The following is a 13622-nucleotide window of genomic DNA, read 5'->3' as shown; positions in this document are numbered from 1 at the left end:
AGCAAGTCTTTTGGAATCGGGCCCTATATGGTTATTCCAAGGGGCTTGTGTTTTTTAAGAAGAAATTGCCCATTTATGTGTAAGAGTCTCTGAAATGTTCTTGAACTGTTCAGTTCAGCTGGTTCTCTTACTATATATGAGAACAAGAATGAAATAATTTTCTGTACTAAGGATTTGCACTAGCGCCAGTCATTGCCTTCATAGGATTAAACCACTCAGCTACTTTGATCAAGTATTTGCATAATCTATGAAAACAAAACAAATTCTAGTTAATAAATTTACCCATTCCTTGTGGTTGGCTAACTGCATTATATGTTCTGAAAAATACCATTAACTGTGACAGGAAGCTAGAACTCATGCCACCAAGTTAGTGTGCACCACTGCAGCCTTCTTTAAAAATCTGCTTAAAGTATCTGTGAGGCTGTTTATTACATGGATGTCTGTTCATGCAATCTCCATAATTACAAGCTAAATATCAGTTCTCAATATAGACCACAATTTGCTGTGGCTGTCTTGCAGGGCAAGTTATCAACCATTTAATTGTTACTAGGAACAGAGAGTATGCTGTTTGGTACTCTCCATTTGTATAATGATGTATGCCTGCAGCAATGCTCCTTATAATGACTTAGTACAGGAACATTCTCAGCATAACAGCAGATGTTAAAAAATGTAGGGCCGGTATTGCAGGACATGCTGCCTCTGTCCACATTCCTGGTTCTGAACAGGTTAGGTCTGGTGTGCTATGCATGTATACCACAGCTACAGACCTTATGGGTTTGTGTACGTTTGTACTGGTGTGAAAAAAAAAAAAAAAACTGACCCATTGAAAGAGCTTTGGTATATTACTTTCCATATCAGCCTGTTGAATGGAGGTGCATTATAGTATTTTGTAAAATTGTAGCATTTATCTTCACATTTGTTTGCTTTTTATAGGTTGGTTTAAGCTTTCATGGACACCTTTGGCCTTCTGCAGGACCATTTGTTGAAATACTAGCTCTGTTTGCCACTTTCTTGACAAAAAAGTTAGCATTGCATGTGGTACTTTTTCTTTCATGGCTGGGCTCCTTCTGTCGACCTTGCCATGAGTTTACACTGATGTACCTCAGAGATGCTTGACTATGAGAAAAGATCGGACTGAGAGACTGTTGTCTGCCTTTAAGTGATTTATATTCATATAATGTACTTCTGCAGCAGTGATTTCATTATATTCACATAGCTGTACTTTTTGGGAGAGTATATAAACTTTGCAGATGGGACAGTGCTGTCATGTTGTTCTATCTTCTGCAAGGATAAAGCTTGCCATACACAAGAACAAACAGAGGAAACCCTTTGGATTCTGCCACCATTTGTGTCTATTTGTACAGTTACTTTTATTGTTAACTAGGTCTGCCTGGAAACAGAGACTTCAATGTCCAAAAAGTCAAACGTGGTCTTGGGGTCACTTTGGCATTGCCCTTTTCTTACTGAAATGTTAATTATGACCTTATTACAAACTTACCTACAAATAAATGTAATCCAGATTCTCAAGATAAGGTGGTCCATTCACTGGATAGAGTTTTAAGCATCTGGACTGCTTTATGGCATTTTTTGTGGTCATGTCTTTTTGTTGTGCCTATGAAGACACTAAAATGCTTATCCTACATAATAAGGAACAGTTGGTTTCTAAACAGGCTTAACAGCAATTAGATACAATAAACATAATGGGCTTTCACATCAGTCACAGAACAGAACAGGATAGGACTACTGTCATTTAGTCCAAGTGTAGATAAGAAAGTCAAGGATTTGAGAGAGACAGACAGACAGACAGACAGACACATACAGTCATAGGATCATAGGAGGTTACTGGGCTAATGGCCCTAGGGTCTTTTTCCGCCTAGCCAGTCATGCCCCAAATTTCCCAATTATCAATGCCTATGGGATGTAATGGCTTTGTTATATGTCTGAGACTTAGAGCATCTACAAACTCCCCCTGTCCATAAGGGCCTGTGGGTGACAAGCCAGGGGAGAGTTTGTGATTTCCCGTACATTGGCTCACATTGCTTTTGAATAGGCTTAAGGAAGAGCTCTGTTTCACATGAATGGGATGTCTGTTCCCAAAAAGGTGTAGCCTCTGAGACAACATGTTTTGTTTAAGTCACAGTCAAGGTTTAGATCCTTATATAGGTAATTCTAGCGCAGTTTGTTTTGTGAATGTGTAGCAGATCCATCAGGACTGGAACGGCGAATGCCTTTAGGTTAGGCATAGATTGCCCCTCAGTAGTCTGTAGGAGACTGATTACAGTGACAGGGCTTTGAAGCGGTCCACGTAGGACATATTGTTTAAACCCTGTATTCTTTTAGTGGGAAACCTCTGTGGCCTGGGCAGTTGCTGTAGATGCCTGGTCAGGTGCTTGCTGAAGGGGGCATTGAACTTGAGTATTGATCTAATGAGGGCTGCGTATAGTGGGAATATGATCTCCTTAGATCGGGATGCCATTCCCTTTCTTATACGTTGCACCATGTAGGAGGATTTTCTCACTACCATGGACATATGGTGATCAAAGTTCAGACTACTTTCAACTTGAGTTCTCAAGTCCCTTACCACTGCGTCACTGGGTCAACTCTTAGTGGAATGTTATCAATGTTGTAATTTTCAGAGATAGTCTTCCTAAAGAGTGTAATTATGCATTTTTTTGCATTGAGTTTTAAACCATGGTTTTGGCACCACTTATTTGTCTGTGTCAGAACTTCCTGTAGGATATCTGCATCTTTTGGGGATTCAGTGATTGCACCCAGATTGCAGTCGTCAGCAAATTTGATCAGCCAAAGGCCCTCTACATTTGCCTTAACTTCAGAGAAGTATATTCCAAACAGGAGAGGTCCCGGTACTGAGCCCGGTGGGACAACAGTACTAACAGGCCTCTTGGTGGAGGTAGATTCCACCACCCTAACTTCCTGTGTCCTGTCTGTGAGCCATTTGACTACCCACTGAGTGACACAGAGATTTATTCCTAAATTTCTGAGTTTGTCTATACTACCTGAGTGAGGTATTCTGTCATATACCTTTGCCAGGTCAAGGTAAGCAGTATGTACCATTTTGCCCTTGTCCATGGCTCTAGTGACCTTTTGGAAGAAGTTCACCAAGTTTAGTAGACATGACCTGCCCTTGACGAATACAAACTGCAATGTGTTCAGTGTTTAAGATTTCCTGTCTTTGCTTATCAGGTCCACAGTAGTTCTTTCCATGACCTTGTATATAAGGCTAGTTAAATGTATGTGTCCGTGGTTCCCTGGGTCTGTTTATGGTCTGTCTTTGTGTAGAGGGATAGCAGTTACAGTCCTCTATACCCTAGAGATGAAGCCTGTATAGAGGCCTTAATTGAATAGAGATTGTAGGGGCCTGACATGTCATGTTTCAAACTATTTAGGAGATGTCCTGGGATATTATGAGGACCCACTGATGCAGTGTTTTTAGCTCGGAAAAGTGCAGTCAAGACCTGTTATTTAGTAATAGTTGGGAGAGAAATGGTAGAGGCTATTTCTTTGGGGAAATACTGGGGGTGATAAGTAGTGAAATTGGAGCTAAATATATCACCCCAGTTCGGTATAGGAAGTTTAATTTACTATTAGTTCAGCACACTGTTGGGTGTTCCCTTTAAGGTTGCATACATTACTGGAAAGTGTCTTATGTTTATCCTTAGACTGAGAGGATATTTTTACATTTGAGGTTGGCTTTGGTGGACGTGATTAGTCTCCTTAGTTGCTTGTTGAGACTGATGAGGGATTCTTTTGTCTTTTGGACATAGTCCTTCCTGTTTTTGGGTAAGATTTTCTTTTGCAACCTATTTATACTGAGTGTCCACCAAGGGGGCTTTTTTGTTTTGGAGTTTATCTTAAGTTTATTTTGGTTTGAAATTGTTTCTATGCAGTTATTTACATGCTTGTACAAGGTTTCCAAAAAAAAAAAAAACTTCTGCACAGGCCACTGTGTTCTATGAATGTGGGGGAGGGGGTGGCTTGGAATTTAGCTATGCCTTCACTTAATAGGAGGTAGTTAGCCTTGGAAAAGTTCTTAGATTCTGGGGTTTGCGGGGAGTTTGGGCTTTGTATTTATTTCAAGGGTTACCCCTTTTTGATCTGAAGTAACCAGTGAGGATATTACACAAGTGAGGGTGCAACATTCTCTCATATTTGTGAGTACCAGATCCAGGATATTTCCCCCCCAAGTAGGTGTGCAGACTAGCTGTTCCAGGCTGTTTGCATTGACAAAATCCAGGAAGCTCTGAGCCTGCATGTTAGTGTTTTTTATGTATCACAGTTTATGGTGGAATAGTTGAAATCACAGATGAATATGGTGCTGGACTGAATTGTAGTGACTTCAGTACCTTCAGGTATGCAATATGGCTATCTTGGGTCATAGATGGGGACCTGTGACTAGCAAGGGTATGGTATTGGACTTTACCTAGTTGGACATGGAGTAGCTCAAGCATGTAATATTGTTTCACCAGTGTTGAAGTGAGCTTACTTTTATGTAGATGGATACACCTGCACATCTTGTCCCTTCTTGTGCAGTAGCTGGTCTAAAAGTGTAGAAGGCATTATAGCCTTGTACTGCCGGGGTGCCTTCTGTGGCTTTAGTCAGACTAACAGATGGACAGTAGAATCTGTCAGCTGTGGATATAGTTTACATTGCACCATACAGAACGTACTATAGTAATCAGAAGAGAACGTGCAATTCATGAAAGCAACACATATGGCAGTAGCAACATCAGTGGTGCTTCTGATGTCTGTCAGAGTTAATGAAGGAGTGTGAGTGCTGTTTCCTAAAGCACATATTACGATGATCCCAAAATAGTATGGCTTTTTATGAAAAGGTTCTGTTAAGCCAGACTGACTGACTTCTTTTCCTGCATTGCTAAAACAAATGTAATAGGAGAGTAAAGGAGATATGTTCTTTTTGGGACACAAGAATCGTGTTTGACCATGCTGCCAAAGAAGGTTAATTAGTATGTTGTAGTGCATAGCTGTTAATTAAAAACAGATTGGGTAAAGCTCTGATTAAGCATGATAAGAAAAGCCTAGTTCACTGGACCATTCTGTTACTAAAGGACACAGTGATTTAGTATTGTTTTGGTAATACTGTTGGAGGTTGGTTTAATGCCTACCACATCACCGCATGGCAAGCAGTAGTTTTAGAACATGGAATGATGTCCTGCGTTGTTTTTCCCTTTTTTTGTATGTATATATATATATATATATATATATATATATATACACACACACACACACACACACACACACACACACACACACACACACACACACACACACACACACACACACACACACACGTACACGTACACACATACACAAACACAGCTTTGTGGTATATTGATGTCCTTCCTTGTCACTGTTGAAGTATACATCACCTATGGTATCTCCTGCCAAGGACAGCCCAAAGTCCGGCTAATATACCAAAGCTTTTACATCCTCCCAGTGTTGTACATCAGCTGTATGCTCCCCACCCAGGTGTAGGGCATAAAAGTGACGTATGCAGACTGAATACTCAGAACTTTTTTGCCACCAGTCCAAACATTACGGTTGAATGTCAGTCTGAACACTCTTCACTGAACTGGTTTCTACTGAGCCATTTACAAACAAGTGCCCCATTGGGGTTCTATCTTTTTCTCCCTTTACTTGTGTACTTAGATTTCTTGTCTTCCAGGAAAGAAAAAGTTTAGTGTGGGAGGTAGATTCTCCATAAAGATCACTTGAGAAGTGTTTGTTCTGCTTAGGAGCTCAGTGTACGATTTTTCAGGCTTTTGTTCCTAAAATGCTTCATAGCCACCAATCCTTTCTTTTCAATTACCTTGAGAACCAGTTTCTCAAACTTTTGGCCCAAAGTACCATGGCTGAATCCACCTGCGCTGAGGTTCATTTCTTTCTTAAGAAGACGACCAAGAAGTCTCGGTCTGAATCTGCTTCTGTCCAGCCTCTGCCATACATCTCTCTCAATGTGAGTAAAGACCCAGAAGACCATCCAGTACCAGCTTCCTCTGCCATGATCCTATCGGAGGGTTGCACGGAACCAACTTCTCATACATTCTCTGAGGCTTTGCATATATCCACCATGGACATTGAGGGGCAGCCTCGTCTAATTATTTCTGAAGGGCCAAGGGGGGTTCCCCAGATTGTGGTTAAGGAAGAAGTACCAGTTACTCTTACTGAATCTAGGCATGGCTCAGTGTCCTAGTTAGTCAAAGCTGATGTTAAGCAGAAGAGGAAGAAAAAGAAGCAGAAAAGCAAGCAGATTCCTTCCATTACTAAGGATTCTCAGAAGGACTGGCAAGATTTTACCCAGGGCTTGTTTAATGCCCTAATGTCTTGGTCCTTTACTCATGCCAAAAGGACTAAAGAGTCTGATTTTTTAGATAAGGAAAGAGACTCTGGGGATGTGTAATTGGACTACTCCTCACAGATTACATCTCCTTTAGACTATGGTTCTGAGGAAGAAGATTCCTTGAATCCTGATTCTCCTTCTGAGGAATTGTCTTTTGGAGATACATTAGTTCGAATGATGAAGCATTTTAGTGGGATTGCTCTCAAGCATCTAATATTCAAAAGAAGTATTATGAGCTTTTGCAGAGGGAATCTCCTAAACCATCTGACTTCTCCCTTTGTTTGATGCCTTCTTGTACACATTTGCAGATGCCTGTTTAGTCCCCGACTCCTAAACTACAGCTCCTAAAAAGCCTCACTATTTCTGTAAGGTGCCTGAGGCCTTTAAGTATCTGTACAAGTGTTCTTCTTCAAACTCTATAGTGGTCTCTCTTTTTACTGATGAGGGTCCAAGCTTTTGCCATCATCCAAGCTTCTACCTTCAGCTAAAAATAGTTTGGCTATGGAGAGGATGGAGAAAAAAATGTATACTTCTGCCACTTTGGCCTTATGACCATTAATTGTCAAGACTCATGTGACCAGGTATGTTTTGTCCCTTTTGTCTCAACTTAGGGGGTTTTGTCTGACCTTCCTTATTCTGACAGTAAGACTGCTGCCCTGTCCTTGTTGAGCTCTAATTCTCAGGTTGCCTGTCACTCCATCAAAAGTAGTTGTGATGCAGCTGATTCATCATCTAGGGCTACTGCTTCTGGTTTAGGATTCATCATCTAGGGCTACTGCTTCTGGTTTAGGATTCATCATCTAGGGCCACTTCTTCTGGTTAAGTTATAAGGGAGTACTCTCAGCTTCACCTCCATGCTCTGCCTGGTGACATTAAAGCCAAACTACTGGATGCTCCTTTGGGACAATCAAAATTTCTTTGGTATGTCTGCTGCTGCTAACTTGTTTTAAGATGCTACAAGATAAAGGTAAAGTGATGCAGGACCTGAAACAAAGCTATTTCTTCCATATGCAAAATTCAGAGAAACTAGTCTCCTATTCTGCTTTTGTGTATAGGCAGCCTTGTCAGCCTTCTAAGGGGAAGAGTGCTTCTAAGTGTCTATTCTCTTATGAGCCCACTCAGACTTCCAAAACTTAAAAGCCCCTTTTCAGGATAAACCTGTCTCCATCTGACATATTTTCTCCTCTTGACCAGGATCCCCTGTCTCTCAGGCTTTCATTGTCTCTCCTTTTCTGGAAACAGATAACTTTAGACTCCTAGATTTTGTCCATAGTCCGCAATGGTTATTGTATGGTATGGGAATCCTGCCCCCCTTCTTTTCAGGACTCCCTCAGCCTCATCCAGACCAACCTCCTCATTTTTGTGGGGTTCTGCAGGATTTACTGGACCAAGACACTATTCACACTACTAAAGAGGAGTAGAGTTTATTCCAGAAGGATCTTGCAGACCAGTCTTGGGCCTTTCCTTTCTAAATACTTCTCTAAAGATTCTTTCCTTCAAGATGTTCTACATTCAGACTGTGTTTCCCCCATTACTTCCACAGGCCTTCATGGTCTCAATAGACCTAAAGGACACATGTCTTCATATTCCCATTCACCCTCTTTTCAGGAAGTTTTTATGTTTCTGGTTTTTCCTCTCATTTTCAGTTCTTTGCTTTGCTCTTTGGTCTATCTACGGTCCCAAGAGTGTTCACCAAATGTCTGGTCCCTGTCATAGCCTTTTGCAGGTTTTGGGGGAATCCAGATATTCCCCTGTCGGGATGATCTGCTTCTTCAGGCTCCCTGTCAGGCCAGGCTTCTGCAAGAGCTGCAGTTCTCCATGCTCCTTTTGTGCAGTTTAGGATTCACTATTGTTCTCAAGAAGTCAAGTCTGACTCCTTCTCAAGATCACATTTTTTCTAGGGTACAGAATCCAAACCATTCCAATGCTGGCTTTTCTTCCTTCTCCTAAAGTTCTGTCTCTGATAACCTATTTCCAGTGTCTGGTTCCTGTTTCTCTCATTCCAGCAAGTGAATTTCTTTTAGTCCTGGGGTTCATGGCATCTACCATTCCTATGCGACCCTTTGACAAACTTTATATGAGGAAACTTCAGTGGTACCTGAAGGCAGTTTGGCTCCTACATTGTCATCTTGTGGAATTTACAGTCCCCTGAGCACTACTGAGTGACAAAGATTGAAACAATACTAATTTCATGAACTTTAATCATACTTTGACTTAGGAATGGGGTCCTTTCCTGTCATGGTATTAGAAACCCAAAATACTTGGGAGAAATTAAAAAGACAGAATCCCCTTACTTCCTTGTCTCAAACACAAGTTTCTGTGGTGGATTCAGCAGATCTCGCTCAGTCCCGGTCTACCTTTTCAGACTCCCATCCCTACTCAAGAGCTGTTCACAGATGCTCCCGATCTGGGGTGGGGAGTCACTGACAGCAGTCTGATGGGTCAGGGTCTATGGCTTCTTCATCAGAGGACAGCCCACATCAACAAAAAATAAATAAGATTGCTTATTTTTGCTCTTCAGGCCTTCCGTTCTCTTTGTTCTCCAGGTCCTTTAACGGTCTTTACAGACTATGCCACAGTCATGTGGTACATCAGCAAACAGGGCGGCACAATGTCTTATCTTCTTTGCAGACTAGCCCTTAAAACCTAGGATTTGACTATCCACCATCAGATAACTCTTCAGGTGGTTTACATTTTTTTCAGAACACAGCCTCGTGGCAGACTCCCTGAACAGATCCATGACACAGCCTCATGAAAGTATGCTTCAGAGAGAGGTGTTTATGGACATAGTACATCGATTGGGTATTCCTCCCCGCTGAACAGGCATCTTCCTCGCTTGCATTCCAGAGTGCCAAGAAGGGTTCTACACAAGATCAGGAAGGACTTTCCTAGAATCTTGCTGCTGTCTCCTTTTTGGCCCAGACAGCACTGGTTCCCCTTCTCTGTCTCCTGGCTAGGGGCAGTCATCACAAGTTACCACACCAAATGGTTCTTCTCACACAAGACAAGATGTCTCTCATTCACCCTAACTTGTCCACTCTTCGTTTGACACTTTGAGTGGTAGGATTTTGATCCCATTCAGACAAAACTTTTCTGAGGATGTGCTCAGGGTACTGCAGGAGACCAGGAAACCAGTTACTAGAAAATCCTATATGGCTAACTAGGAAATGATTTGCTGTTTGGTATCTCAAGCATCACCAGGATAACCTCTCAGTGGGGGTCCCTTTGGTCCTTTCTCACTTATGTGTACTGCTCCATGCTGACTTGTCTTATTCTTCTGTTAAAGCTCACTAGCAGCAGCCTCTGCTTGTCTGTCTTCATTGGCCTATCATTTTGAGGTCAGACAATTCCTTAAATGCATCCTTCATTTCATGCCCCTTAAGAAACCTATTCTTGACTCTTGGGACACTAATTTTGTTTTTGAACAATTAACTCAGACTCTTTTTGAGCCTGCTTGTTCTTTTTCCTTGCAACTCTGTACCTGGAGGACTTTTTATTGGTTTGTCCTTGCTTCAGCCAGGAGAGGTCTGAATTTCAGGCTGTGATGGCATCTAATCCCCTTATGATTTTTCATAGGGACAGGATGTCTCTGCTTAATAATCCTTCTTTTGTATTCAAGGTGGTCACTGAATTATCTGTTAATCAGTCTATCCATCTTCCTTCCTTTTTTCATTCGATGCAATCTGCCAGCGAGAAAGTTCTGCACACCTTGGATCTACATAGACAGCTCAGGTATTATTTGGATAAAAAATATATCTGCAAATAAGAGCGGCTTTTTGTTTCTTTTCATCCCAGGACATTGGCTTTTGCGATTTTCAAGCCACCATCTGCTCCTGCATTTCTAAGGCCATTTCCTTTTGTTATTCTTTTCATGCTAAACTGCTGTCTGCTTCAGTCTGAGGTTATTCTACAAGGGCAGTAGCCTCTTCCGGAGCTTTCTTCAAGGGTTTAAATATTAGATGCATCATTGAAGCTGCTCCTTAGTCCTGTGTTCACACTTTTACTAAACATTCCAAATTGGATGTCATTTCCAGAACCAGGGCAGGATTTGCCAAGGCCATCCTTCATGGGTTTGTGGAAGATTCCTCTGTGTGTTCTCTTCCCATCCTTTACAGTATCTTTGGTAATCTACAGTAGGTGATGAATATGGAAGGACATAGTACAGTTGTTTAAAATCTTACCGTAACAGTAGATATCCTTTTCACTGTTGCAGTATTCAGGCCTTCCCTCCCTTTATTTATCTTTCTCATGTTGGAAACCGTTTACTGGCTGAGAGGTCTTTACCACCCTGTCCTATTTTCACTCCTGTTTCTCTTCCCTCTTGGATATGCATGCTCTCCTTTCTCCTAAGGTTGCTGTAGTTCGCCTGGGGCACTTCAGTTCATAGTAGTCAGTCTGCGTACATCACTTTTGTGCTATCTGCCTGGGCGTGGAGCATACTGCTAACATACGATGCTGGGAGGATGGAAGGGCTTTAGTATACTGGCTGGACATTGTGTAATCCTTGTCAGGAGATTCCATAGGTAATGAATACTGCAGCAATGAAAAAAAACATGTACTGTTATGAAAAGATTTTCACAATTGTACTTCATATCAAAAGTGAAACAGAAATTCAGGGAGACTGATAAGGTTTGCATAAAACAAACGTAAGCCTAGCACATGCCTCTGAACCTCTTAGCTCAAGAATTCTGGAGGAAGCCAAAAATAATGGGGGGAGATCCAATATCTGGCACAGATTTCAAATATTGCTCTTACAAATTCAGACATTTGCTAGAAAAACATATTTTGCATTAGCATGCATTTTTCTGAAGGATATAAAGTCTGAAACTCAGATATCTGTCATTGTTTAGTGACTACAGTCCTCACTGATCTGCCAGAAAACCATAAATTTTACAAGGGATAGACAGAGCAAAAGTATGAGGCAAAAATCTGGATATTCTGTGAAATTCTGGAAGTTGAGATGTATGGCCTAGCAGCTGAATTCCATGATATGAGGAATGTGCGATTCTGCTGTTTTTCAGATAGGTCTTAGGCATATTGCTTTCGATTGTCATAAAACAGGTGTAAGGCTTACAGATTGTCATGACCTTTGAGGTCAGGAAGATGGATAGAAAATCTAAAAAAGCTCAGCACAAAGGGCAAGTGACATTCTAGTTTATACAGGGCAAGGGCAGGGGAAGCCAGCTGTTTTTTTTTAATTGAACACCAGCTTCCAGAATGTAAATCCAACCCCCAAAAATGCAGCACTTCTCCAACTCTGGTCAGTGCATGCTTCTTGACGGTATACATTTCCAGTGCTGCAGAAATGCCCCTGAAATGATAAGCTTCTAAAAAGAGGCCAATTAAAAAATATACAATAGTAAACCATTTTAAATTTAAATTCTACTAGAATTCATTACACAAAATTTAATTTTAAAAGTGTACACAATGGCATTTGCCTGGTTTAGTAGCAAAAGATGCAAGTAAATTACGTCATTGTGTGTTAGCCTTATAATGGCCACCTGAATCAATTTGTCTAATTTTTGTGAAGATGACATTATAAATTGTGCAGAAAAGCTTGTATGGAAACCAAATGAAGTTATTAGTATATAAGAGTAATTCTTATTAGTATATAAGGGGTATGTATCACTACCAAGAGACACAAGACAAATGTAGTGCACTGTATGATCTTGGCAGGGTTCCTCCATTGACCATTGAGTCCTTTACCGAAAGCCCCTGACTGAAAGTGGTTTGTATACAGTAGGTTCAGCGAAGTAGAGTGTAGTGGTAGTAATGAATACTTTTATCCTTCACTTAAGAGTATACGGCATAAGGGTTCCACAGCTCACAATAGGTTCATCGAAGTACAGAGTGTAGCGATAGTAATGAATACTTTTGCCCTTCACTTAAAAGTATATGGCATAAGGATTCCACAGCTCACAATAGGTTCAGTGAAGTACAGAGTGCAGCAGTGGTAATGAATATTTTTATCCTTCACATAAAAGTATATGGCATAAGGGTTCCATAGCTCACAATAGGTTCATCGAAGTACAGAGTGTAGCGATAGTAATGAATACTTTTATCCTTCACTTAAAAGTATACGGCATAAGGGTTCCATAGCTCACCATAGGTTCATTGAAGTACAGAGTGCAGCGGTGGTCTTGAATACTTTTATTCTTCACCTAAGAGTATACGGCATAAGGGTTCCATAGCTCACCATAGGTTCATCGAAGTACAGAGTGCAGCGGTGGTCATGAATACTTTTATCCTTCACTTAAGAGTATACGGCATAAGGGTTCCATAGCTCACCATAGGTTCATCGAAGTACAGAGTGCAGTGGTGGTAATGAATACTTTTATTCTTCAAGGTGCAGCATGATGGAGAGCATGAGTACCTAACAAATCTCATCAGTTTGTTTTCATAGGATTTTCCCGATTTGTTGGCTGTGTATTGGAAAAACATTTCTTGCTGTGCATGTAGAGTGTTAAGTTCGGACTTAATGTTTCAAAGCCATTTTGGGACAGAAAGGTGGTGAATTCAAGGAGCTACCCGAATCCTTAGTTTTAGGAAAATACAGATGTGAAATGTGATGGTGAGCACAAATGATGTGCTGGGATTTTAAGTAGCAATTCTAAGTTTATTTTTGGAGCGGGAAGTTGGGAGGGTGGACAATTACAAAAGGAATTTATGTAGGACGACTTAAAGACTCCTGAAGGTCTTATTTGCTGTTATTTTTGTGCATTTCTGTATTCATTTCTTTACAAAAGAAAGTGGCATGTGGCAGCTGTGGAAGGCATTTGGATCTCGTGGATTGTTTTCTGCTTCTTGGTTGATGGACAATGCATAACTGAGGTAACACTGGTGAGAAACAGTCTCAAGCTATGTGCTGTAATTTCATTTCATTTCATGATTTTGAGTCACTTGTCATTATTATTGCTTCTGTTTCTATTTCTGGTATTTGCATTCTGTTATTTAATCTTCAATATCTTGATAGAATGAACCATAATAAGTCTGTGGTACCATATTGCATTTATAACAATATGCAGGAAATAACTTGTCCAGTTTTCAGTATTATATGTAATATAAGGAGGTGGTTGGACTGGTCTGCGTCCCCTTTTCAGCCACAACCCTGGCCAAATAGGCAAATACAAACTTCAGACTCAACAGACATACAGTACAGATGTAAACAGTATAGCATCATGTAAGGATACACTTTTGCAAATACACAAATGCAATAAATATAGCTACCGTATACAGGCAGAAA

General features: G+C 40.8%; 1 protein-coding gene across 1 annotated transcript in view; it reads left to right on the top strand.

The window, feature by feature from the left end:
* The window catches only part of TMEM65 (transmembrane protein 65), a 712146-nt gene that overhangs the window by 402907 nt on the left and 295617 nt on the right, over positions 1-13622 (top strand). The gene's annotated exons all lie outside the window — the stretch shown is intronic.

Source organism: Protopterus annectens, chromosome 3.part1 (assembly GCF_019279795.1).
Source record: "Protopterus annectens isolate FY-2018-M chromosome 3.part1, PAN1.0, whole genome shotgun sequence".
In the NCBI taxonomy this organism is placed as follows: Eukaryota; Metazoa; Chordata; order Ceratodontiformes; family Protopteridae; genus Protopterus; species Protopterus annectens.
This window is presented reverse-complemented; position numbering and strand designations above follow the sequence as displayed.